The 24031-nt window shown below is 38.5% G+C and overlaps 1 pseudogene; it reads left to right on the plus strand.

Annotated features, from left to right (window-relative positions):
• The first annotated feature begins 5285 nt into the window (after nt 1–5285).
• On the plus strand, nt 5286–20459 carry LOC144223161 (ubiquitin-like-conjugating enzyme ATG3 pseudogene; annotated as a pseudogene).
• The last annotated feature ends 3572 nt before the right edge of the window (nt 20460–24031 follow it).

The following is a 24031-nucleotide window of genomic DNA, read 5'->3' on the forward strand; positions in this document are numbered from 1 at the left end:
GAAGTTGCCTCCCTGCTCTGAACTGGAGAGTCTTGACAGCAAATGCTTGCTGGGCATCATGATTTAATAATTACAATTGAAAAGGTTAGTTAAGAATGACTGACTGACATCATGAAACAAATGAAAGATGACGAGGGTGGATTTTGAGCTCCAATTCCCCCATGCCAGGGAAGTGTTCGACACGGTCTCTGCCTGGGTGTGCCTGGGACCTCGTCTTTTGGACTGTCATATTCTAGTCATTCACTTATCCTCTTCGGCATCTTATTGTTACCCTGCACTGAGTCAAGATGGGGCCACAGTGGATTCTTTTATAAATGTTTTGTTTTTAATTGTTGCCCAGAACCCTGTCCCTCTGTAACGGCCTGCAGTAGGCAGGCTCCCTTTTAACTGTATCTCCCCAGCTGAAATAATATGTTACTAATTTGCTTCTGCACAAATGTGTGTCAGGCAAAACCTTACAGGAGGGTCGGTCTTCTTGCTCTGCTTTACATTACAGTGGGAGTGTGCATTACATAAAATATTCTGACATTTTGGCAGAAAGACAACAACTTGTAAAATGGGGCTGGGGGCGGAGGGGGGTGGCTCATGGAAATGAACCACTCTGTATAAAACGTTGATTCTGTGTTATCCTATTAGATAATCCTTAGTGTCTCATGTCCACTCTAAGGGAATTAAACTTGAGATAACGAAGAGAAGTGCTAGGAGGCAGCATCTATAGAACATATATACTTTCAGGGAAATCTTTAGATACAATTTTGTCTCTACACATGACTTACAAAGATTAACACATACACTAATAAAATGTAAGAAAACATACATTAAAGTTGGTTAAAGATTAGACAGAAGGAAAATAGAGTAAATAATCAGATGCACCAAAGAGAGAAGTCAGTGCAAAATACAAAGAGTGAAGTCAGTTAAGTTATAAATATTTGCAAGTAATGACTGCAAAGTAGTCTCTGAGCTTTCTAGTAGCCCACATAGAAAGGCAACCACTGCAATAGTTTGGTTCTAATAGTTCTAATCCTGGACATGACTATTTAGAGGAATATACACCATTTTATTCAGTGAACATTCAAATATAATTGTTTTATGTTTGACTCTGTATACCCAGTGCTAGGCATACTCTATCCCTGGCAGAAGAGGAAAAGCTTAAACATTCATTGCATGAAAAGATGAATACACATCCTAGGTCAAAATCTGGCAATAGTGAAACTATAACTTCCTATTATCTCCTTGAAATTCTTTAGCAGACTTCACTGTTTGTGATCACATTGACTTTCACCTATCTATGGTCATAACCAATTCAGAATGGTTCACATCTAGACCTTTGAAGACCTTCTTCATTGGTTTGCTAAATATGATTGTTTGTACTCAGTATTATGCAGTAACTGCTTGAGGCTTAAATTCCTCAAATCGTATTATTCCAAGTATAAATTTTAGTGTGTTTTAATATATTATTGTATATGTTACAATATCCATTTAGCAGATCCTTATTTTTAAGGTTCACTCTTCATAAGCATAAGACTACAAGATGCAAAGAAAACAGTGAAATACCATTTATAGTGTGTGGGTGTGTGTGCACTTGTATCTTAGAGTTATGAATTCATAATCTCATTCACATGTAAAATGTATATGGTCATGATATGAATAACAGTGTGGAAGAGGAGGAAACAGGTCAGAAATACTGAGAAGGAAAAAAAAACAAATAAAAAAGAAATGTATTGTTTAAGCCATTTAGAGTGGTACTTTGTGTCTGATTCTTTATCAAAAGCACAAAGCAGTTTCTGAATATGAGCATAATTGCATGTGCCTCTTTATTTGCAATAATTTTATTTTGGCATTTCAAATTGAAATCACCCATTAAGATATTATTTTAGTTGCTGAATGTACTAAATCATTGGAAACAAACCATGTAAGGGGATAGGCATGCTTCCGAAGAAATCTGTTCTGAGTAAGACAAGTGTACTTCATTTTAACAAGGCATTCATAAGTCCATTGCTGGATTCCAAAACATTTCCACTGTGCTGCATTCACACAACTAGTCTATAAATGTACCAATTTAGTTCTGACACATCAAGCATAAATTTTACTTTGAAAGTCTCGCTTGACTGAGTTTTACAGGTGTCCATATTGTTCTATGATAAAAGGTGACATTTGGGCCATCCTGGATAAGGTTGTGCTGGATTGTCAAAATGTTCACAATTTCCTTTTGTTCTGGTTCAGTTTTGGTGTCTAGATCATCTTTCACCTGTTAGCACTTTCATTTCACCATCATTCCTGTAGATTAGTATATTTCACAGATAGGGTGTTAGCTGGATATATTTCATCCAGACTCTATACATTGTGCCTAACCAACATGTCATAGCATTAGACCTGGCTTAGAGGTCACTTTTACAACCCATGAGGAAAATAAACCATGGGAGCTCAGTAGCACACACATCCATGATCAGCAGTAGTCTTCTTCTCTGATAGCTATTCCACCTTATGAAAGAGCACATGCAGAGTCTTTAAGAGAAAAGAGAATAACTTCTTAACCAGCCAGATCAGCCAAATAAACTCTGGTGATTGCCGGAGTGAGAGATCACATCCGGGCTGACCTCATGTCCAGTCATGAGTTATATCAGTATTTCTAGAATGTTAAATTGAGGGAAAAAAGATCAGGAAGGAGCAAGAGATAGCATGAGGGTGACTATATGATTTATTACTAAGACTAGAACAATTATGATCATAAAAGAGGGTGATACAATTATACTGGGAAAACAAGCATACACCAGAACTTTCCTAGGAAAACTGGAGTGCATGATGCCCCTGGACAGCACCAGGCCAGTAACTTCCTTCAAAAGGCTTATATCTTAATATAGGAAGCCTGACCAAAAAAAAAATGTATAGTCCTTATAAATCAATAAACCATGAGAAATATAAGTTTAAGACTGTACTCAGGAGCAGGAAAGTCAGTATGATTAGTAATATTTGGAGAAATAGTTTCAGCTGCCTATAACTGAAGAGTGAACTAATTTAGAATCGGAAACTCGTATCAATGCAAATGAAGAGGTAAACAAAGTGAAAGTAAATAATGTTCTTGTTCCACTTGGGGTATATGTGGTATTAACTCTTTCTGGCCACTAGGGGACCACTTCGTACTTTGCACATTGCCTTGAACCACTTTATACCATACTGCTGATAGAGTAAAGAAGACCACAGGATGTTAATTATGTCAGGGTCCTGTAACATCTCTTGACTATACAGCACATGCCAGTAATTGATTATATGATACTGTTGTCTAGTTGCTTCAAGTGTCTTAGTTTGGTTTGTTCCAACTCGTGGACTTCTTAGATGTGTCTGAAATATTTGGGACATCCAGCCAAATGCCTGGGCAGAGCTGGGCACTCAGGAAGAATTGGATCCATATTTTTCTCTGTTTTTGATTTGAATAATATCCCTATCTGGGAACTCCCCTAGCTCTTCCCTAAATATTGAACTCTGATTTCAGGTAATAATTTGAGTTTGTAAATAACAAAAAATAATAATAATAATTACAATTATCACATACCTACTAGGGACCAAGTGCTGTGTATTTATATCTAAACATATTTTTCTAATACTACAATGCTCCCAAGAAAGAGTTGTTTTCTCATATTAAAGATGAAAAAACTGAAAATTTGGAAGAATTTCTCACCAAAGGTCTAAGACTAAACAGATGGGCCAAAGATGAAATTTCTTTTTTTTTTTTTTTAGTTTTTTAATGTTTTATTTATTTCTGAGAGAGAGAGAGAAAGAGAGAGAGAGACAGCGTGAGCAGGGGAGGGTCAGAGAGAGAAGGAGATACAGAATCTGAAACAAACTCCAGGCTCTGAGCTGGCAGTCAGCAGAGAGCCCGACGTGGGGCTCAAACCCATGAACAGTGAGATCATTACCTGAGCCGAAGTCAGACGCCTAACTGACTGAGCCACCCAGGCATCCCCAAAGATGAAATTTTCAAAGTTGATATGATTTTGCTTGTCCCACAACAGGAAGGGAGAAAAGACAACTAGTCACATGGCTCTTGTCATGATGTCCATGAATCCTAGTCTCCAAGCAGAAACACACAAAATTATCTCACTGAGAAATTTCTACAGACTCTGTACAAAAAGTTGCTATGGACTCTGTCTACACCGTGACATCTGCCTCACGAGCCCCCACACATCCTTCCTCATCACCTACTGAAGGGGGAATTCAGGCTGTCATCCTGGAAAGCAGCTCTGTGTCACCTTAGACAAAGAGGTACCAAGGCACGTGTGGAATGCTAAGGCATCAGCACCCTCAAAAATCTCACTGCCTGACATTACTTGTTGTGGATATTGGACATTTTGTTTGATTGTTTTTAATTCTATTAATTTTATTATAATTTTATATAGCTTTTATCTAAAGTGTGATAGATAGATAGATAGATAGATAGATAGATAGATAGATAGATAGATAGATGAAGGACAGATAGATAGAGACTACTTCAAGGCTTGTGCCACATATCTACCAGGGAACTTCATGTGAAAATTCTGAAGCAAGCACGCTCACTAACCTCGAGTTTTAGACTGTCATTATACTAACTATATTGTGACTTTTTAAGATTTACCATAAAGCTATGAAAGGACAGGACCATATCTTATTCATCTCTGAATTCCCAGTCTTCAGCATACTTCCTGGCACATACTTCCTGACACACAGCAACTTAAAAAGAGAGGAAAAAAATGAGCCACCCATCTATCACCCAAATGCCAATTTAATTTCCAGTGGAAAATCCGATGCCTTCCTCTGAAATTGCCAGTGAGGCCGCTAGCTACAATTCCTTCTTGAAAATACTTGCCTACATCAACTTCTGTGCCCTGCATGGGGCATCTGCTCTTTTACCTCTGCCCTGAGATTGACCCCAATTGCCTCTCCACAGAGGTTTTATATCCTAGCAACACAAACACAAACCATTAAAGTTGAATATTAGATATCCCTGGGCTGAGCAGCACTGCAAGCGATGTTGCCGTGTATCCCTGTCATCAGTTCTCTCTTGTCTACTCTCCGTTCTGTCCACTCGAAGTGTCTATTCATTTCTAGTAGACAGGATTTGAGCTATTTCTTTTGTTTCCTTTTGTCCAGCTATTCTAGGTGCTAAGGTATCACCTGCAATCCTAAGGGATGTACAGAATTATTTTCAGATATCAAAGTCTTTGCCAACTCTTAAGATGAAATATAATTTTTAACCTCACAATGCAGAGAAGGAATGAAGGAAAGAAGGGAGTGGGAAGAGAGAGGGGGAAATGAGGAGAGCAGAGTGGGGAGAGGACTGTGGAAGCCGCTTACAGCCTGTGGTTGTTGTGTAAGTATACAGGGAAATTGTGTTTCAGTCTCAAAACTACGATCAGCCTCTTACTAAAGCATATAACTTACTTGGGAAACACGCTTTCTTTCCTTCTGTCCCTGACTCCTGCTCCTCTCTTTTTAATGACACGGGATCAACATAAACAGCACATATTTAAAGTACACAATTGGATTTTTCAACATATGTAGACACCCACAAAACTGTCATCGCAATCAACAGAATGAATGTATCCACCATCCCAACACCTGCTCAGCCACTTTGTAAAACCATTAAACCTTCCCCAGCCCCTGTCCCTTCCCCTGTTCTCAAGAAATCACTCATCTGCTTTCTGTCACTATAAATTAGTTTGCATTCTCTAGGATTTCATATCAATGAGATCGTATAACATTTATTCTTTTTTCAGTCAACATAATTATTCTGAGATCCATCATGTTTTCCATATGTAAATAGTTCACTATTGTTCTTTGCTGTGGAATTCCGTTGTATGCATATATCAATATTTGTTCATCTATTCATGAATCCTGAGGTTATTTCCAGTTTGGCCATTACAAATAAGACCAATAAGAATATGATATGTTTTCATTTTTCATGGGTAAATATCTAAAAGTGGAATGTCTGGATCGTATGATAGGTATGCATTTAACATTTTAAGAAAACCCTGCACTGTTTTCTGAAGTGGTTGTACCATTTTAGGTCCCCGCCAGCCCTGTGTGAGAGTTCTAGTTCCTCTGCATCCTTGTCTACATTAAGTCTGGCCAGTCTTTGAAATTTTAGCCATTCTAATAGTTGTGTAATGGCATCTTGTGGTGCTTTTAACTTGTAGTTCCCTCACGTCTAATGTTGTTCAACATCTTTTAGATGCTTATATGCCATCCATGTATCTTCTTTGGTAAGCTATATGTTCAGATCTTTGCCCATTTTTAATTGGAGTTTTTGTTTTCTTATTATTGGATTTTAAAGTACTTTATTTATCCTAGATTTAATTCTTTAACAGATAAAAGCTTTGCAAATATTTTCCCCCAGTCTATGGCTAGTCATTTCATTTACTTAACAGGGTCTTATAAAGGGCAGTTGAGTGGCTCAGTCAGTTAGGCATCCAACTCTGGATTTTGGCTCAGGCCATGATCTCACAGTCATGAGGTCGAGCCCCACTTTGGACTGCACACTAAGTGTGGTGCCTGTCCAAGGTTCTCTCTCTCCCTCTCCCTCTGCCCCTCTCCTGCTCACCTCCTTAGTGAAATAATGAAATGAAATGAAATGAAATGAAATGAAATGAAATGAAATGAAATGAAATGATGAAAGGCAGAAGTTTTTAATTTTAAAGAAGTATAAATTATCAATTTGTTCTATTATGAATCCTCCTTTTTTTGGAAATATATAAGAAATCTTTACCAACACCAAGATCACAAAACTTTTCCCTTTGTTTTCTTCCAGAAGTTCTACTATTTTATATTTTATGGTTAGTTTTATCATCCATTTGACTTTTTTTTTTTTTTGTATATGGTAAGAAGTATTTTTTGTGTATAGGTCGAAGTTCATTTTTTTTGTTTATGGATATCAGGCTTTTTGCTGACAAGAATAGTTTTTCTCCTCTGAATTGGCCTTATGCCTTTGTCAAAAATCAGTTGTCCATTGACCCTCTAATTTGTTTCATTGTTCTGCTGTCTATGTTGATACTAATACCACACTATCATAATTTCTGTATCTTTTTAAGTCTTAATATTGAAAGTGTTAGCCCACCAACTTTGTTCTTCTTTTTCCCATAAGTATTAAGATCAACTTGTCAATATTTACCCCCAAAAAATCACTATGATTTTGCTTGGAATTGCATCAAATTATAGATCAGTTTTGGTAGAACTAATAGCTAAACAATATTAACTCTTTCAACATATGAAGAGCACATCTTTTCATTTATTTATATCTCCCTTATTTCTCCCAACAGTATTTCATTGTTTTTGTGCACAGGTCTTTCATATATTTTGTCAGATTTATCTTTAAGTATTTTATATTTTTCATGTTATACTGTAATATATGAGACTTTTTTTTAATGTTTTATTTATTTCTAGGAGAGAGAGAGAGAGAGAGACAGCGTGAGCAGGGGAGGGTCAGAGAGAGAGGGAGTCACAGACTGAAACAGGCTCCAGGCTCTGAGCTGGCAGTCAGCACAGAGCCCGACGCGGGGCTCGAACCCACGAACCGAGAGATCATGACCTAAGCGAAAGTCGGACGCTTAACCGACTAAGCCACCCAGGCGCCCCTATATGAGACATTTTTAATGCTCAATTGTAAGAGTCTATTGTTGGAATGTTCAAATACATTTGCACTTTTGACCTCATAAAATGAATTGGGAAGTAATCTCTCCATTTCAAAGGGAAAAAACATACATGCACAGTATTCTGATATTTGGAGCTATAAAAATCCAATCCTCCATGTTTAAAAGGAGTTATTTGTGATCTCCTTTTCTTTTACATATTTCTCATATGATATGCTCTCCAGACCCTGAACTTTAAACTCCTCATCCTGAAAAGTAACAAATTTCTACTCTCCTTCTTAAAAATGGGACTCTGAGAATACAGCCTAGTAACATTTTCTTAGCACTTTATTGAACAGTAAGATTTTCACATCCATTAGTCTTGTTCCTTAACTTTTATTAATGCAGCCAAAGATGGCTTTACTACAAACTAAATCCTTTTCCGTCATCACTGCCATAAAGCCATGTTATTATGTCACAACCAGAGTCAAAAGAAGCCTCAAATTAGGGTAAAATTTACTGTGCCCTTATCCAAATAGAGAAAGATTCTTCTTAAAACACACATACAGGACAGATCTAAGAGATGCAAACTTCTTACCTTTTGGCTGGTGACAACCAAATATTAAAAAAAATAAATCTATGAATACAAAGAAAGCCTTTTGTTGAGAAGTCTTCCAAGGTGGCCTTTATAAGTAACCTTATAAAACAAGTTACTGGCCAAAGACCAGATCTTGGCATCATGACTGTGGCAATCACCACTATGGTTATGGCACCAACAGAACAATTCTTACCTCTTGTTTATATGAGTCTTTTGATTTAAAACAATTATATGTGTTACTTATACTTTGACCTAAGTAAAAAAAAAAAAAAAAAAAAAGACTGGCATGAAATGAAAGAGACTCTTATTCAGTGTGTCAAGAGTAGCAAACTTTATCTTGAGATGATTGGTAGTAACTGTCTCCTAATTACAGGCTGTATGCCAATAAGACATACAGCAGCTAAGATTAGAAATTCAGAGTTAACTTTCATCTCAAATTTATTGACCTTTTGGTAGACAATGAGCTCTAAAGAAATTTGGCAGAATATTTGGTAAATAATAGATAATGTATAAGTGTTTGCTACATAAATGAGTAAGTAAATAACATAACAACAACAAATGACACAATGAATGAATGGATCCTGTCATCATGCAGGATAAAGGAATAAAGAAACAGATGGTACCATCAAATCAGGGCAATTCAAGGAGGGTTTATATACAAAGCACCAATTACAAAGACATGAGTAAGCTAGAGAGGAAACACGAAGGGTGGTGCAGGAGTCCTGGGAGAACACTAGTAGAGCTGTTGCCACTTCCAGACCCAAAAAAGAGAGAGAAGGCCTGGAAGCCTGTTGATGCAATCTGTACAGCTCAGCCTACCAAAGCAGAGTGGGGAGAAGAAGGGTAGAGAGAGGATCTCAAGGAATGAGCAGAGGCTATTCAGTACAAACAGGCTGTGAACCAGACCTAACAGCAATCAGTTCTAGAAAAGGGATGCTGCCAATGCAGCAGGTTGATCTCCAAGCTGTGGAAGGAGTGTCTAGGGGCGCCTGGGTGGCTTAGTCGGTTAAGCGTCCGACTTTCGCTTAGGTCATGATGTCACGGTTCATGGGTTCGAGCCCCGTGTCAGGCTTTGTGCTGACTGCCAGCTCAAAGCCTGGAGCCTGTTTCAGGCTGTGACTCCCTCTCTCTCTGACCCTCCCCTGCTCACGCTCTCTCTCTCTCTCTCTCTCCTAGAAATAAATAAAACATTTTTTAAAAAAGGAAGGAGTGTCTAAATAAGTTGATATGAACAGGGATAAAAGAAAGCATAACTCAAATGGTGTCTGGAGCACAAGTACACCAAAATGGTTAATAATAACCCCCTCAGAAAAATGTCTGACCTCAAATTTACCAAAGACCAGTTATTAAGCAGGTCGACTTCAGGGATTTGATACCTTTCCTTTGATAGCAACCAGGAGGTGGTAGAGACCAATAAAGGGAGTGTTAAAAATGGTCCTGAGTTGGTGTCCTGTTAATCATGTTGGTATACTCTTGGTTAATTTTAAACTAAAAACAAAATAAATTCTTTCTAAGCCTAACTTCTTATATCATTGTCAAAGCGAAAATTCTGAACTAAAAAAAAGAACATAAGAGCCCACTTATGTACTGGTATCCAAAATCGAAGTCTCCTCCAGGCAAATTTACTATTATGATTTAATATCAGACAGGCAGTGGCCTCTAATCTCTCGACTCATGCCTTTCCCCTTTTACTCATGTTAGTTGAGTGATAAATGATGTAGAATTTCTGAAAGACAGAGAGCGAAAATTATGTCCAATATAAAAAGTGGTTGAAAAAGCTGATTACAGAGTCATTAGCCCCTGTGGGCTCATTTTATTGCTATAAAGTCATCATTCAAGTAGACATATATTTAGCTTCTGTGGCCTTCGTTTGTGGTAAGCAAAATAACCTCAGACAAATAAAAGGAGCCCAAGTTCAAACTTCCTATTTTTACTGATGTGACAACCAATTTGCTAAATTAGAAAAGCCCAGAGCAGAAGCAGGGGAATGTCATCAGTTTGTGTCCCTTGTACTGAGTGCTGCTCAGACTGCATGTGGGGACAGGATTACTCCTAAATCATGTATTCTGTTTGGAACACTTGGAATCCAACATGTGGCCATAAAAAGGTACCAAGGATGGTGAGCAACTTACACGCAGCTTGACACTGAGATATTTAGCCTAGGAAGTAGAAGCCTAAATGGAACAAAAAGTCTTCTGATTTAAGTTTTGGGCTGACTGTGGAAAACAGATTGATTTATTCTCCAGCTAGTTCAAGTAAGTTATGGAAAAACACTTCCAGTTCAAGGTGAAACATTTATTCATTCATTCATTCACTCATTCAATATTTATGGATCAAACATAATTTTCTATTATTGTGCTAGGTTCTAAAAGCTAAAGAAGAATTTATCAGCAAACATTGATTTTAAAACTTGTGAACTCTATATTATTTGTGGACCTGTAATTACATACAGTCTGTGAGTGGTAGTATAGAAAGTAAAATGTTTGCGTTCTTTATTTTGATGTGCACATGAATCACCTGGGACTCTGATAATCTGCAGGTTCCAATGCAGTAGAGCTGGGCTGGCGCCTGAAATTCTGCATTTCCAACAAGTTCCCAGTTGATCCAGAAGCCGCTGGTCTGTGGGCCATTCTTTGATTTAGCACAGAATTAAGGACACAGCTGCTCCTATATTCCCTGATTTTAGTGAGGATCAGCAGATCTGTTTTTGTTTTTGTTTTTGTTTTTAATCAGAAAACTTTTATTTTAAAATGTAGAACGTCTTTTTTTTTTCAAATAGTTTATTGTCAAATTAGTTTCCACATAACACCCAGTGCTCATCCCCACAAGTGTCCTCCTCCATGCCCATCCCNTCAGCAGATCTGTTTTGTATCACCTCAGATGCGATGTATCACCTTTCAGATAAAGAAACAAAATTAGAAGACTTTTTTGGTCAGATATCTGCCACTAGAAGAGTGAGGTTTGGCTCCACCTCTCACTTTGCTACTGAATCCTGATTAAGCTATTTTGCCCATCCTGTTCTTATAAACTGCAAACCATGTGAAAAGAATATACTAGTGTTCAATCCCCATTGAAATTACTTCTGAGCTACTATCCTTGACCTTGGCTCATGCTTCAGCCTATCCTGTTGTACTCCATCTTATGATCTAACTCTCTAGTACTGAAATTTTGTTTGCCCTTCAGAATTGACCTTTAAGGCTTTGGGGTTTTTTGTTTGTTTGTTTGTTTTGTTTTTTCAGGTTATCCTTGTAGTACTTCAGCAATGATCTTGGCATTTTCCCTGTTACTTTTACCCACTGTGAGGACCCGGGCCTCTCAGTAAATGTTCTTGCCCTTCAGCTCAGAATCAGTCTCCTTGAAACAGTGTCTACCACTATCCCGAGTAGGAATTGAATAAATCAAGACTATTGAGATCAATTTGCCATCTCAGGTAACCCAGAATGATTTAAGATTTCCAGAAATTATTAGAAGGTGGAGTTTATTCAATATAATTTCCAAACACAGCCTGGAAATTTACTTTTTTTTCTTGTAAGTAAAAAAGCCTGAGGAGAATGCTAATAAAACTGATACTAGAGACTCATCTAAGTAATGATAGTTACAGTATTTGGGAAGAAAATGGGATGATTCTTCAAAAGATAAACTAAGAGTTTACAAGCTTATAAATGTATTCCATTTTATAGGCAAACTCTCCAAATAACCTCTTCTTATCAAAAATTCATCCTTAGGTGTTTCCATATGGTTTTAATAAATTTGACTACTAAATTGAATAAATTGAAAAAAGACACTAGGAAAACATAACAATCATTGAGAGAAACTAGAGTGATTTGAATAAGAATGAGCTAATTTTTAATCAGTCTAAACAATGATCCTCAATTTGCAGAATATATTCAAATAGAGTAACACAGAGGGGTGGCCATTCCATCTCTCTTCTTAGTTTATTGTTAAGTTGGTTTCCATATAACCCAGTGCTCATCTCAACAAGTGCCCTCCTCCATGCCCATCACCCCCCTCCCCTCTCCCCCACACCCATCAGCCCTCAGTTTGTTCTCAGCATTCAAGAGTCTCTCATGGTTTGCCTCCCTCCCTCTCCCCAACTATTTTTCCCCTTCTTCTCCCCCATGGTCCTCCATTAAGTTCCTCCTAATCCACCTAAACATGCAAACATATGATATTTGTCCTTCTCTGCCTGACTTATTTCTCTCAGCATAACACCTTCAAGTTCCATCCATGTTGCTACACACGGCCAGATTTCATTCTTTCTCATTGCCATGTAGTATTCCATTATATAAATATACCACATCTTCCTGATCCATTCATCAGTTGATGGACACTTAGGCTCTTTCCATGTTTTGGCTATTGTTGAGAGTGCTACTATGAACATTGGGGTACATGTGCCCCTATGCATCAGCATTACTGTATCCCTTGGGTAAATTCCTAGCCCATTTCTCCACATCCTCGCCAGCATCTTGAGTCTCCTGATTTGTTCATTTTAGCCACTCTGACCGGTGTGCCATCTCCTATTTATGCCCACCATCTATGAACTACAATGGAGTTTCTTTTCTGAAGACTTCCCTCCCGCTAATAACTTGTATTCTATTTATTTGCTATGTATTAGATTTGGTTCCCCACCCACCCAAAATTATAAACTCTTACAGGTAAAGATTTTGTTCAATTATTCCTTTGCATTTTCCTCAGCACTGACCACCTATTAATGACTTTAAGAATGCTTTTTGTTTTATTATTAAAGATATTAAGACAAATTATTTTATCTCCAAGAGATATTATACCTGCTTTCTATTTAGTAAGAAGTGAGTCACTTGTAAGTGGTGCTCAGGGGGAAGAAAATTGTAAATATGGCAGAGACCCTTAAGACTACTGTTCTGAATTCTATAAAAAAAAGGGCAGGGCAAAGACTCTCTGGGATAAATGTGTGCAACCACCTGGATTAGAGGAAGGAGGCTGGGCAGAGTCTTTACTGTCTTTTCACCATACTACCTGTGATGTCCACTGCTTCAGAACTATTATGACCTCTACTCCCACATTAGGGCAAAAGAGTGTGAGGACACCTTGCTACTAAGCCATTCAGGAAGGTGTGTATTATATGTATCATGTTTGTATCATGATCATTGAAATACTTCAAAACCTGTAAGGAATCAGTAGCCATATGCTTTCCTCTTTTTCTTTTCAAAACAAAGTTGTGTCATTCTCCTTCCCCATCTTTTTCTTATGTGGTTCCTCAGCCTGTGCCTTTTTTAAAAAAAATGTATATTTATTTATTTTGAGAGAGACAGTACACTTGAGTGGGGAAGGGGCAGAGAGAGAGAGAGAGGGAGAAAGAATCGCAGGCTCCATGCTCTGCTCAGCGCAGAGTCTGACCCAGGGCTTGATCCCACAACTGTGAGATCATGACCTGAGCTGAAATCAAGAACTGGACACTACCAATTGAGCCACCCAGGTGCCCCTCAACTTGTGCCTTTATGTGAGCCTTAGGCTCCATGGTATATCTGTGTCAACATGACTATGCAGATATTTGGCCAAACATTATTTTGGATGTTTCTGTAAGAGTATTTTTGGATAAGATTTAAGTTAGTGGACTTTGAGTAAAGCAGATTACCCTCTATAGTGTGGGTGGGCCTCAATCAATCAGTTGAAGACCTGATTAGAACAAAAGACTGGCCTCCCCTAAGCAAGAGAGAATTCTGCAGCAGAGGTCTTTGGACTTAAACTACAACATCAACTTTCCCTGGTCTCCAGCCTGATGACCCATTCTGCTGACTTTGGCAACCTCCATAATCCTTAAATTTCTTAAATCTCTCTCTCTCTCTCTTTTCTCTCCACACACACATCCTCATCCCCCCCCCCCCATTGGTTCTGTTTCTCTTGAAAACAGTCACAAATACAGGCTTCTTTCATTGTGACATTTGGAAGTTTGTCTTTTCTCACATGGTCACAATGGCCACGAAACCATTAAAGGAAACTCAATCAAATGAAGAAGACACTGACATGAAAGTAGCCTATCCTCACTTTCTAAACAGACTTCAGCACAGGTCTGCAAATAAAGGAAACAGCTGGATAAACTGGAAAACTAGTATTTTCTCCACTGTGACGGAAAACTTCTCAGGCAAGCGTCTGTAGTACAGGAGTTAAACTTTCACTTCATCTGTCTGTCGGGACATAAAGACCGTTCTGTTGAACTTGGTGATAAATGGATGATTGAAGGGGGTAGGCTGTTCAGTTAATAAGGGTGTCATGGAAAACTGGGGCCCCAGAGCTTTTAAAATGAAGAATATGGAACTGAAAAAGTGAGCAACAACAATCAAATGGAAGAAGGTCCTAACTTTTAGACAGAATCAACAGCAGCTGCAAGCATGTTGCATGGGACAACTGGAAAGTTCACTGGTGAATCTCAGCCATGGCATTCTACTCGACTTTCTTTAATTTGCTCTCTGTCCACCACCAGAGAGCAAGGGTGATATTTGTTCTTGTTTACAGGCCATAACATGCAATCATTTTTCCAGTTACCCACTGTCTAAAAACAATTGTTTCTCAGACAAAGACCATTACTGACTACAAAAATTCAGCAACAGAGAATAGAATAAATTTCTAACAGTTGTACTTTTTGATGAGTAATGTATGGAACGATTTCCTCCACAAAACAAGAGGCCTCTTCATAATCTTTAAATGGATCTTGGACAGTTTCTCAGCAAGTGTATTTCATTTCTTCACAGTTTCAAAAACCATGAAATCCTTAGTCTTCTGACTCCTGACTTAGAATTTGTTTGTATTTCAACACATCTGTGATTATCTCTGGACAGGAAGACAATAAAAGAACTGAAAATTCCACTAATCCTCCCAAGTGCCCTTACAACTTGTCCTAATACCTCTCCTTTCCCCATCTGTTTTTTTTTTTAGTTGTCTCCCAAACAGCGATAAGCCCAGGGTTACATATTATCTACAGTTTTCAAATCAATATTACCTTATATCACTATTGCTGCACAGTTTAGGGCTTTGCGGCTAGCTACCATGACAATAGATGCACAGCCTGGAACCAGTTTTAGTTAATTAGAGTCAATCAATCCAAACTTTGCTAACTTACTCATGTGAAACAATAGTATAATGAACCAAAGTCGGCAAGATGATTGGGAAACACGAATTATTGCACCCTGATAAATTAAATGTGACTATTACAAAACCTTCTTTCTAAATGAATACTCGGGAAAGGAATATGAATCTTTAATATAATTAAGAATACAGGGAAAATAAACCTAAAGGAGCTATTAAAATCTCCACCTTTTTTTTAACGAAGAAAAATAGAGGTTGTATTATGGAAAGATCTTATGACATCTTTATATATTAATTTGGGAAAATAACTTACTGTTGGTTCTGGTCCTTGGATGGAGTAGGCAGAAAAGCAGTACATGCATATTTGGGGGTTCCAGTACCATCGCAAAAGGGGAGAGACAGATGAGTCTAAACCTCTATGTCTGTGTGTGCACGGTGCCGAGTATGGGTTTATGTGACTCACGGGTCAATGCTTTTGATAATGTATGGAATGAATGGAAGCATTTCCTTAGAACTCTAGCAAATCTGATGTGCTATCATTGGTGTTTGTGGCACACATGCTGAGCCCAAGGGCTGCAGTAACTAAATAAAACATACAGCTACTTTACACATGTAATTGAAAGAATAAGACAAACCCAAGATTCAACCTCCCAGTAGCCAAATGTTGCTGTTGCTTTACACCAGGGTAACCTGTGAATCTTATCGGAACTGTTACTTAGATCAAAAAACCATGTTGAAGGTTAAGCAGGGAATAAGAGAACTTTTGCAATGTAAATTGATATGAAGGTAGCAGATGCCCCATTTGGGAAACAAGATGGAGAAGCAAAGAGAAACTGAAAGGGGGTTGAGGAGGGTAGAGAAAGGAAAACAACGTAGAAAGATGACTTTTGATTTTTTAATTTATTTTTTAATGTTTTATTTATTTTTTATTTCTGAGAGAGACAGCGTGAGCAGGGGAGGGTCAGAGAGAGAAGGAGACACAGAATCCTAAACAGGCTCCAAGCACTAAGCCAGGGGTCAGCACAGAGCCCGATGCAGGCCTCGAACCCACACACTGTGAGATCATGACCTGAGCCAAAGTCGGATGCCCAATGACTGAGCCACCCAGGGAAACCTGAAAGATGACTTTTAAAACAAGATTCTTCTGGGGGTTCCTGGGTGGCTCAGTCAGTTGGGCATCCGACTTTGGCTCAGGTCATGATCTCACAGTGTGTGGGTTCGAGGCCTGCATCGGGCTCTGTGCTGACCCCTGGCTTAGTGCTTGGAGCCTGTTTAGGATTCTGTGTCTCCTTCTCTCTCTGACCCTCCCCTGCTCATGCTGCCTCTCTCTCTCAGAAATAAATAAAACATTAAAAAAAAACAAGATTCTTCTGCCTCAACTTAGGCTAAAAGTGGTCCTTTTTTTGGTTTTTGTTAGTAAAACATCTCACATAAAAACCTTGTAAGAGGCAGAATCAAAGAGCTCTGGCCCAAAGTTTGAAGACCTGAGTGAGGGTCTTCTCCCAGCCACTTAAATGATCTATTTGACCTGTTTTCCTTATCTGCAAAATGGGAAGTTGAGGTAGATCATCACTGAGGAAGCTTCCAACTCAAAATACCCCAACTGCTGGTGCAATTTCATAGAAGTTTTTAATAATTTACTTATAGTGATACATGTTAACTACCACTATAAACTGAATGTCTGCCAAATCCAAAAGTTGAAAACTACCCCTCAGTGTAATGGTATTAGTAGGTGAAACCTTTGGGAGATGATTAGGTTACACAGGCAGAGCTCTCATTAATGAGATTAGTGCCCACATAGAAGAGGCCTCAAAGAGCTTTCTCATCCATTCCACTATGTGAGGACACAGGAATCCTTAGACCTGGAAGGAGACTCTTCCCAGACACTGAATTTGCTGACACTTTGATCTTGGAGTTCCCAGCCTCCAGAACTGAGAGAAATAAATGTTTGTTGTTGAAGTCACCCGGTCTACAGTGTTTCTGTGATGGCAGCCCAAATGGACCAAGACAACTACTGAGCTACTTTGTTACCTTCTGTCCCATAGTCAGACAGATCCAGACAGATGCCAAAGGTCTTTACAGCATGGTTCATGAAGACATCATATGTTAGATTTTACTGCTCATCTATTTTCTCATACTCTTAAATCACAGCTAACTTACCATCTTTATGTACTCTAAGCTCATATACATTTTATTGTCATTTACCAGGGGCATAAACAGAGCCTGTCTTAAAGGCAGTTTCAAGGTAAACCCCGCATCCTTGATGAGACTTGGTATCTGTGTCTTGGCGGGCTGGGTGGGAGACAGCTTTTGTTTTATTTTCCTTATTCTTTAAAGGCAACTGCTGCAATGATAAGGTGGCTCACTCTTCCTCATGTCATAAATGAATTGTCAAATAATTTGAAGCTTCTGGAAGACAGGAAATAGGAGTTATATGGCTTTCAGTGTCCTATAATGTCTAATACAGTAAATCAGCTATAGACGGGCTTAATCAATAGCTGTTAGATGATGGATAGATGCATAGATGAAAGAATAGATTGCAGGTAGGTGGGGGAATAAACATATGAATAAACGGAAACTCAATATAAACTCAGTGGTATATAGTTGATATTTCTTTACATTTGGAAAACTTGATGTTTTTCTATTTAGAGACTAATTTTGGGAAATGGCAATATGATAGATTTCTACACATTTAACATACTCATATTCATTTAACTACTAAGAATAATGTAACTAAAAGATAACAAAGTGATTTTTAACATCTCAAGGATGTGTGGTGTGGCTAATTGAATCCCCACCTACCGCATCTCAAATTCAAATCCTATCATTAACAATGAAATGAATTCAAACCAAGAGTTTACTCCCCAGATATATAGTTTATAGCTTAAACCTCACAAAACCAGTTGCTTCTCCCCAAACCACATAAAAACCACAAAGTAGTTCACTGGCCATGACACCGCCAATTGGTGATGAAAAAATTGCTTGTGCTTTTGACATTTCTGTGTAAAACAACAGCTGCTTCACTCACTTGGAAGCAGCCTTTTATCCCCACTGGGGATTGTTATCCCCAGTGGAGGTGGGTGGGCATCTTGCTGGCAATGTTGCATGCATACAGAGATTCTTAGATACTCCATAGTTGACAGCTAAAATGAACTCATTCTGTGAAGGATATGTTTTCCGGTGGAAGACAGCCAGACCTGCTTTCCTTTGGGGAATAGAGTATGAGGGGTACCATGGCCCTGTTCTCATCATAGTGAATCTAACACCCACAGTCACATGGGGCCAGCCATGTACATTGTAGAAACCAAAGGCTAATACCTTAAGTGCATCTTAACTACCAGAAGGAAATTTCGAGGTCAAAAATGAGCAGAAAATTTAAAGCAGAAGTGTATCTGTGAATGTACTGGGTCCTCCTCTTTCCCTCCTATCATGATCACCATAAATATGTTCATTATTATTCTCTCATTTGCCCTATGTTCTTACATTTCGAAGTTCCTGAAACTTGAATATTGTTTGTGCCTTTTTCCTCTGGACCCCCTTCTTTTCCTCTAAGTACCTTAAATCATATATTTAATGAATACCCTCATTTCCTGTGCTCTTAAAATTCAACCCAAGGGAAGAAATGAGATGAGTTTCATTTAGGCACATAACCTCAAAACGTCGAGCCCTTAGAAGGTGGCTGTCATTCTAATGTATTCTGTACTAATTATTTTGGCCCAGATCTGTCTGATTGCGTTCCCGCCATCACCACAATGTGCCTTGTGAATGGCACTTCCTTACTTATTAGCTCCACACCTATCGTGCAGAGTTTCAGTGCAAATCTGAGGCTAGTTCTGCATGAACTCAGGATATTCCCCTAGAGCATGGGATACAACTAGGAGCCAGAAGCCTCCACTTTATGTACTGCTGCCACTACGGAGTGGGTCTGTTAAACTCACAAACGGCATAAGGATGAAAGTGCTTATTAAAGGGCACAGGGACTTGTTAATATTGACTATTTGACTATGACAATTCAGAGCAGTAGAATAGGAAGAACTGAGTGTGGAGATTTCAAGTCTGCCTTCAGCCACTTGTTGCTATGTGATATCACGTAACCTCTCTGAACTTTATTATCAGTATCTGTAAAATGATAACATTATTTTAGTGATATGGATGTATGTATGTATGTGTATATATATATATGTATGTGTATGTATGTATATTGTATGTATGTATATATATGTATGTGTATATATATATATATATGGTATATATATATATGGTACTTCTCTAACTTTTCTAAGTGGCCATTTCAGAAAGGCAAGGGAAGTGGCTGAGTACCTGATTCCAGTCTTCAAGGAACCAAAGTATGGGAAACAGGTGTTATCAACCCAGAAGAGTTCGTGGCAAGCTGGAGATCACTTAGTCCCCCACTGTCCAACATGGTAATGAGCTACAGGGGAAGAATTGAAAGTGAAGGCATTCCTACCAACAGGCAAACATTTTTGGGTCACCAAAAATGTGCCATGCTACACACGCTACACATAGATGGAATATTCACATGACTTGGAAGCTATCATTGAGGAAGATGATGGTGATGGGGGATGGGTAGGTACTTATCATAGCACAGGTATTGCAGGAATAACTGAAGCAGTTAAGGAGATTACATTGGAAATCAAGGACAGTGTAAAACTTCAAGATTGCTCAGTAGTATGTCAGGAGGAGGAAGAGGAAGATGAAGGAAAAGCTGCAGATATGGAAGAATGGGAAGAAAGTGGATGGTTGGAAACAGATGAGGCTTCCCTAGACAAAAGGAAAATAAGAGAACTAGCTTGTAAAACTAAAACTGATGCTGGAAATAAACATGCTACTTTGTCAGCCAGAACTTATGACCTTCATATCATGTATGATAAATATTAGCAGACATCATGCCTATGGTTATTCAGCTATGATGAGCAAAGGTAGCCTTTAACGGTTGAACACATGTGTGAAGACATCACTCAACATCATGTGAAGAAAACAGTGACCATTGAAAATCAGCTTCATCTCCCACCACCTCCTATGTGTTCAGCTCACCCATGCAGGCATACCGAGGCAATGAAGAAATCATTAAGACTGTTGCAGGAGGGCAGAACTTGGTGTTCATACATCTTTTCTTATTCTCTGTACATGCTGTCATTCCAACAATAGAATATGACTACACAACACACTTCACAAAGTAAGGAGAGAGCATAGAATCTATCCTAATTATTCACTCTAATTTTTATTTATTTCTAGGAGAGAGAGAGACAGCGTGAGCAGGAGAGGGTCAGAGAGAGAGGGAGTCACAGACTCCGAAACAGGCTCCAGGCTCTAAGCTGGCAGTCAGCACAGAGCCCGATGCGGGGCTCGAACCCACGAACCGTGAGATCATGACCTAAGCGAAAGTCGGACGCTTAACTGACTAAGCCACCCAGGCGCCCCTATTCATTCTAATTTTTAAAGAATTAATGTGTAGTTGTGTCCATTGACCATATTCACCAAGAGATACAATTTCTCTAATAAAGGGACGTATATGTTCATGCATTAAATTTTAGAAGTTCCACTAAATGGCTATTTCACTAATGATCTGTGTTAAATAATTTAAGAATGTCTTTGATAATTTTCTAATACTTTCTGTATTGCTGATCTCCAGAGTAGTGGAGAAAGTCTCATACTTGCTAGCGCTAGTACAATGCAAAACACATAGTAACTATCATTAAAATGTGGCCAACAATATATAGTAAAAATCCAAAACATGTGACTACAAAAAAAATCAACAATAAATTATGGTCATTTATAAAAACAAACCAAAAAGAAACCTTTCTTTTATCATTTCTTAGAGAACATCTAATATTGTTCTTTCTCTCCCATGATCTATACTATGATCCAAAAAAGGTCTTTATTAGTCTAATTTTTATCAATAGTCCATATTCCCTCTATAAGCCCCTCATCCTTAAATTTTTCTGTTTCCATGTTGATTTCTCTTCTGATTCTTATAATTTTATGTCCAGTTCCTCTTGATATCTCTACTGGGAAGTTTCACAGCTTCCTCCAACAACATTCCAAAATCTGAACTTACCATGTTTCCTTTCCAAACTATTCCTCCTCAAGTGTTTCTACTGCAACAATTGGCCAAATATCCACTCACACGCACATGACAGAAATCTTGCAATCATTCCTGACAACTCCCTTTCCCTCACACGCCCTATTCGTTGATTATTCTTTTAAAATGTATCTCTGATTTATCAATTTTCCTCTACTCATTTCCATTATCAATGACTCCCATGTGAACCATCCATGCCTCTTTATTTTCTTTCTACACTAAACATGGCCCTTTCCCAAGCTGTTCAAACTCAAACCTGAACATCATTTCTCTTCTTAAACCTCCCATGAATGCTACTTTTTAAGAATAAATTATCCTATGACTAGCACCTCTGGGCTTTGTATATATAGAGGGGTAAATTTGCAGGAGTGGGGTGGCTTTCTAGTTGGAAGGAGAGAAGTGAGGGAAGTTCTCTTGGAGCTGCATCTGCATGGGGTGCGTTACCCCTGGCCTCATCCCCTATCACATCTCTAGCATGGCCGCTGATCCCATGAAAGCACTGATTCCTGCACAACTTCCTATCTCACCTTATGTCTTGCTTCCCTTCACTCACTGTATTGGAGTCTCACTGCTTACCTCTGCCCTTGCCTTCTTCAAATGTACCAAGTTCATATGCACGCTTGCTTCTTTTCCCTCTGCCCATATCACTCTTCCTTATACCACATTTCCTCAAAATTCCTTGTCCTCTCCACCCTCACCGTCTTTCTAGTTTCTGTTTAATTATCAGTTCTTCAGTGAAGGTGTCCTCCCTCTAGGTCAGATTCTCCTCTTGAATGCTACCAAGTACCTGAACTTGTCAGTTATAATACTTACCACAGGGGCGCCTGGGTGGCTTAGTTGGTTAAGCGTCCAACTTTCGCTTAGGTCATGATCTCACGGTTCGTGGATTCGAGCCCCGCGTCGGGCTCTGTGCTGACTGCCAGCTCAGAGCCTGGAGTCTGTTTCAGTCTGTGACTCCCTCTCTCTCTGACCCTCCCTTGCTCACGCTGTCTCTCTCTCTCTCTCCTAGAAATAAATAAAACATTAAAAAAAAAAAATACTTACCACAGCTGTAGTGACATGACATTTAGGAAGGCTTTTGTCTGAAGTCCCCCTCACTCATTATGGTCTACACCCAGGAAGGCAGGAACCAAGCAGTCTGGTTCATCCCTGAACTCTCAGTACCTAACATAGAGCTGGTGCCCTGTACAAATTCGTTGAATAAGGAAATTTCTATTTAGACCACACTTTTCAAACTCTCTATCTCAAAAAAGACCAATAATTTTAAATGTATGTGGGTGTCACTTAAGGACAGTAAATGAAAATTTTTCCTTCCAATGCTGAATTTGCTAATTGTTTTGTTAGACTGAAAAAGGGACCTGTTCCTCAGATCTCATACCATAGAATTTTTTTTGGAATATAAAAAAGGTATTTATTTTTAAATACTTTTTTAAATTTAAATGTTTCTAATTGTTTAAGAATTCTCTAATTCTATGTAAGTGATCAGTAGCCCAAATTTATTAAGTTGTAGGTATCATTTTCTAATTTTTCCTACAAGTTTGATTTTACTTAAATTCTTTTGCAATTATTCAATACTGAACATGTATGAGATACCTATTACATGCCAAAACCCCAGCCATATGCTGTAAATAGAAACTAGCATTTATTGAGGAGCTCATACTCTAGAGGAGTAAACCAATAAATAAATACATTCACACACACACACCCCTATAAGATACTTAATAAGAGATACTAAGGTAACTATGTATATGGTGCTGTGGTCATGTAAAAGACAACTGAAGATCAGGGAGATTCACAAAGAAGCATCCTCAAGGCTGCTCTTGAGGATGAATGGAAACTTACCAGACAGATAGTGACTTCCTCCAGCTGTTTAGGAAGAAAAATAACAGCAAGAGTGAAAGCATAGGATGGCTCACACATTTAACTATTGCCCTGCATGATTCAGACTCAATAAACAGTCCTGCCTCCTTTATGAAACACCTCTCCGTGTCAATGTCAAGCAACTCTCCTGAAACATAACATCAAATTCATTTCATTCTCAAACTAGTTGATCTCATTAACAGCCAATTCCAATTTCTTTCTGGACACCTGTCAATATGTGCAACTTCCCAGCAGTCAACATATATAGATGCCTCCTCCTGTAGAGATATACTTTAATGATTCATCAGTGACTGTACTATAACTCCTTCACAAAACCCCAAAGCATTAAAAGCTCCATCTTCATTATTACCAGATGTCTTACAGGCACCTAAGTCAACACTTCAAAATGACTCCCTGCAAGTTTGCAAGACCAAGTGTTTCTTCAAGGACATCCAAGAATACATTTCCTGAAATGCTGCTGGAAGCTGGCTAAGAATAGTGAAAAAAATGCTTTTTAATATTAAGGATCCTGTATTTCTCACATTCTACCACTTCCATCCTGAAAAAAAAAAAAAAAAAAAAACGTTTCCAAAGGAATTAGTCTGAAAAGGAGAGAATCCATTTCTTCCAAAGATTATAGCAATTCCAAGCACTTCAAAGTCTCTCTCTCTCTCTCCCTTTCTGTGTCTCTGGATGGATAGATGGAAGAATTACAGATGGATAGATAAATGTAGTGCTATAGACAGCAATAAAGATAGAAAGAGAGGTAGACATCATCCTTCGGAAAGCTGATTTTTTTCTCATCACTGA

This window comes from Crocuta crocuta, unplaced genomic scaffold (assembly GCF_008692635.1).
Source record: "Crocuta crocuta isolate KB4526 unplaced genomic scaffold, BGI_CrCroc_1.0 scaffold231, whole genome shotgun sequence".
Taxonomy (NCBI): domain Eukaryota; kingdom Metazoa; phylum Chordata; class Mammalia; order Carnivora; family Hyaenidae; genus Crocuta; species Crocuta crocuta.